General features: G+C 34.7%; 1 non-coding gene across 1 annotated transcript; it reads left to right on the forward strand.

The window, feature by feature from the left end:
* The first annotated feature begins 2,715 nt into the window (after positions 1-2,715).
* LOC138833303 (U6 spliceosomal RNA) lies at positions 2,716-2,821 on the forward strand. The gene has a single exon (XR_011373857.1). It is a non-coding gene; the product is annotated as a U6 spliceosomal RNA (small nuclear RNA).
* Positions 2,822-5,140: the final 2,319 nt, after the last annotated feature.

Raw genomic sequence — 5,140 nt, forward strand, 5'->3', positions numbered from 1 at the left:
CATGGTTTTCCTATTTCCAATAACTAGTATATGTCTGAGTCAAACAGAAAAGGTCAGATAAGTTGATGTTAGGGAAATGAACCCTAAGATATGTATTCGAATGTTTTTTGTTCTTTCATGTGACTTTTTCTAACACATTTATAAGATGATTTCCTTGTTGCTTTTTATGTCCCTTCCCCACGGGATAACAATAACCCCTGATTTCACTGTATTTGATGTCGGTATAATTTCTGGAGGGGAACGGAAAAAAAAACAAATCATTTAAATAGGGATACAGGTGGAACCATTGCAGCAATGAGATGTACAACTCGTTATTTCAAAAACGAACTTTACAACTTTGTTGTTGGGGGGAGGAGGATTGGATGGAGGGGGGAGGGGAGGATGGGAAGGGGAAACCAAGGAGTAGGCTACATTGCTTGATAAAAAATATACTCATTCCAGATCTTAGCTATGGTAAATAATGCTGCAATAAACATAGTTGTGTTCGTAGCTTTAGTGTGGTCTTGTTTGTAAACATTTGGGTAAATGCCCCAAAGTGGCACTCCACATCCCCTCCAGCATCTGTTGTTATTAGAGTTCTTGATTATACCCATTCTAACTGGGGTGAGGTGATATCTCAATGTTGTTTTGATTTGCATTTCTTTTATGTCTAGGGATTGGAAGGGGAAACCAAAGAGTAGGCTACAATGCTTGATAAAAACTGTACTCATTATCTTGCACATGTGATTGTAACCACTCTGTTCAGTATTTTCACTGTAAGAAATATATATTCATTGTTAGAAAAAAAAAGAATCCAAGCTTGAAGAAACTGTCCCTGTCTTTTTTCGAGTGTGTTCTTTATTCATATAAAAACTTCTTCTTTAAAGTATTTCAAAAGGAAACAATGTGCCATTTGAAGGCCAGCATAGAACAAAAGGAAATAAACATTGTTTTAAAAGTTTTCTTTTGCAAGGAAACAAAGATTTGGAGGTTTTAATTTGTCTTTTGCATGGATATTTCACTATTGAGATGATTCTGTTGTTGCAGGAGTCACTTATTAATTCCTTTAGTCTTGTCCTGAATTCTCCAGCACAATTAGTATTAGAAAAAAGCAGGATCCAGTGAGTATGATCAGCAAAAGGAGCCTGTTCTCAAACCAGTGCTTTATGGATGGTCCCAAAGAAATATGTGCGTTTTTTTCTTGTTCGTTTGTTTAGTTTGTCCTGGTTCTGGAGCTTGAACTCAGAGGCTGGACCATGTCTCTGAACAAATGTCTTCCCTGGCCAACTTCCCCCAAAGCTAGGACTCTACTACTTGAGCCAAAATCCACTTTTGGCGTTTTTGGTGTTTGGTTACAGATAAGAATGTGACAGACTTTCCTGCCTAGGTTGGCTTTGAACTGAGAAAGTAAGAAAGCCAAGTGACATCAACTGTATCAAGATTTCTGTTTTGAACCAAGAAATACTAGACAAAGTTTATTATAAAGCTAATATTTGACAATTTTTAAAAGAAAAGAATATGTCTAACAAAGAATCCATAACTTAAATAACTCCACAAATGTAGGTGCACTGAATCATTTTGGACGCATTTTTTTCATCTGCTTGGGAAGATAACTATTGACTTCATAGATTCCTTTTGGGGAAACTTAGTCATATTTGCCTGTTGTCACTGGCTTTGTACACATGCATGCTGTACATGCTTCTAAGGGCCCTACATAAAGAAGTCTTGAAATTCTCAACAGTATTTAAATAAGATGCTCCAGCCTAAGGTTAAGATTTTAGGTGTGGACATTTATCAACACTCCTGATTCAGACTCTACTTGATATAATTTTTAATCAATATTTTGTTTTTAGTTTTGTTCTTTGTAAATTCACATGCACCTATGAAAAATTGTGTGGACATCCCAATGATATTCTCAAAGTACCTCTTAATCATGACTCACAAAAAGTTGTATTATATTACGACAAGGAAAAATGCTATAAATAAAGAAAACAATAATTAAATATTAATGATTACTAAAATAAAAAACAAAACAATTACCAGGGTTTTCAGTATTTGAAGTGTACATAGTAGAGTTTACTATTTTCTCATATTCCTGTACATTTAAAACTGGATAAAGCTATAAGTAGCATTTAAATTTACTCACTAAGATTACTATTTATAGTTCATCTCATCATTTGTATGTGGATTATATCATTATTTGTTCATCACTAACATATAACGTAAAGGAGCCCTGAAGATTTAACAGAAACTGTGTACTTAAAATCTTAACTTAAAATCTTAACTGCTTCTTTACACAGTCTTTGCAACTTCTCATTAGTAAAGTGTCTATAAAATCTGAAATGTACATACTTACTAGTACATGCTACCAGAAATATTATATACTTTATCAAAAATTTTTATGACCTGCCAAACAGTCTTAATTTTGCCATATATAAGCAAATCCCAAAATTAAACATATTTAAAACATTAAAACTTTTAACAAACCTTAACATTTGCTGCAATGATCATTATGACAAGTGCCTTTTGTAGAATAATTGAATTCTTCCTCCTACAAATCTCATGAACAACAAATATCTGGAATTATTTTGTTTTTGATATGTCAATCTTGACTTTATTCTTAAATGTGTGCTTATGTAAGAAACACATGGTTCTAAAATTTCACAATTCTTTTGAACTTATTTTTGTTGAATTGTCTAGTTTAAGAAAATCAATTACTCTTTATAAAAATGTTTTGTGCTCAATTTGGCTGCACACACACTAAAATTGGAACATACAGAGAAGATTAGCATGGTCCCTGCACAAGGATGATACACAAATTAGTGAATCGTTCCATATTTTTACAACAACAGATGCTGGAAGGGATATGGCCAGAAGGGAGCCTACTGCATTCTTGGTGGGAGTGTAAACTTGTTCATCCACTTTGGAAAGCAGTTTGGAGGTTCCTCAAAAGCCTCCACATAGAGCTCCCTATTATACAGCAATCCCACTTTTGGGCATTCTCCCAAATGATCACAAACCAGTCCATACTAAAACTACCACCACAACAATGTTTATTGTAGCATTATTTTCTATAGCTAAGATATGGAACCAACCCTGATGCTGCTCAGTAGAAGAATGGATCAATAAAATGTTCTCTTTCTCTCTCTCTCTCTCTCTCTCTCTCTCTCTCTCTCTCTCTCTCTCTCTCTCTCTCTCTCTCTCTCTCTCTCTCTCTCTCTCTCTCTCTCTGTGAATGTACACTTACACAACCACATTTGAAAGCAGTATGGTGAGTCCTCAGAAAGATAAATATTGACCTTCCTTATGGCCCACTCATACCACTTCTAGGCCTCTATCCTGAACAACAGGTACCAATATTCAAGGACAAATGCACTTCCATGTTTATTGCAGCACTGTTCACAATAGCCAGGATATGAAAACAACCCATATGTCCCACCAGAGATGAATGGATCAAAAAACTGTGGTAACTATACACAACGGAATATTTTCCAGCCATTAGAAAAGACAAATTAATGGCATTAGTAGGGAAATCAATCAAGCTACAGGAAATCATGTTGAGCGAGGTGAGCCAAAATCAAAGAGACAAATGGCACATGGTCTCCGTGATAAGCGGATGTTAAATCCAAAATGTAAGGTGATATGACAAAATTAACAACACTTAAGAAACCAAGAACTTCCACTCATCTGGTCGAATCACTACTAAATAACCCCATTCTGCTGATCATATGTGCACACTGAAGGGAAACCAGGAGGACGACACAGAATTAGAGGGAATCAGGGAAAAACATACAACAGTGGGATCCATCAGCTGCACTGGACATTGACCAAAATGAACTAAGCAACTCAATGTCACTGGAGGGAGGGAGGGAACAAGTGGGAAAGAGGGAACAGCTGACGCTTATGCAATACAAAAGAAATATACATATTTCAAAACAAAAAAGTTTACATATGGAAGAAATAACTCTATTGCAAAGCTCATAGAATTCATAAATGTTGTAGACCATAATAGACAATTTGCTCCATCGAAGTTTGAATGTGTTTGTGACTTAAACTAAGCATCACTATCCCACAATATTGTGAAATTTGGGAAAGTATGTAACCACTTAATCACAATAAAAACATTTGAAAAAATGATGAAGGTGGAAAACTAAGTTGCTCTAAAAAACAAAAAAGGAAAATGTTCTGTGTGTATTTGTGTGTACACACACACGCACACACATATACTATGTATATATATATATATATATATATATATATATATATATATATATATATATATATATATGAATTCTATGCCTCCATCAGAAAGAATGACAACGCTCAATTTGTTAGGAAATGGAAAGATTTGGAAAAAAATTATATTAACTGATGTAAGCCAAGTCCAAAGAAACATAGGTCCCATTGAATCCCTTATTTGTAATAACTAGTATATGTCTGGGATAAGCAGAAAAGTTGAAAGCTTATGTGTATATGACTAGATAAGTTGATGTTAACCTAAATAACCCCCAAGATAGAGACACAAGTGTTTTTTTTTCTTTATTGCTGTTGTTTCTCACGTATTTATAATGTACGATGTGATTGTTTTTCTTTTTTATACGTTCCTCCCCAACAATATAACCCTGTTTTCACTTTATTTGATGTTGGTGCACCTGCATCTTGAATGTACGCTTCTCTAATTTGGGAAGGGAAAGGGAAAAAACAACATGCTTAAATAGGAATACAGTTTGACCCATTGTATAACAATAGATGCACAAGACATTATTTTGAAAAAGGAACTTTACAATTTAGGCTAGGGACATTTGGTGGGGCTTTGGGGTATGAGGAGTGTACTTGTGGAGGTGTAAGGGAAGGAATGGTGGGGGAAAAACAAAGGAGGAGGTAACAATGCTTGATAGGAAATGTACTTATTACTTTGCTCATATAACTATAACCCCTCTGTACAGTATTTTTACAACAAAAATGTATAAAAATGTTTTGAGATGGAAGAGTTTATGAAGCCCATTTTACCCTTATAATATCGTTAACAAAGAAATTAATGCAAAACACTGATATGAAGATATTTTGAAAAAGTGAGTGTGTGTGCATTCCTGCGTGTTGGCATGCTCAGAGTTTGAAATCAGGGCTTCAATATCTTGCTACGTCTTTCTCTCTAGATTGG

The sequence above is a fragment of the Dipodomys merriami genome, unplaced genomic scaffold (genome assembly GCF_024711535.1).
Source record: "Dipodomys merriami isolate MVZ:Mamm:240054 unplaced genomic scaffold, mDipMer1.0.p SCAF_203, whole genome shotgun sequence".
NCBI lineage: Eukaryota > Metazoa > Chordata > Mammalia > Rodentia > Heteromyidae > Dipodomys > Dipodomys merriami.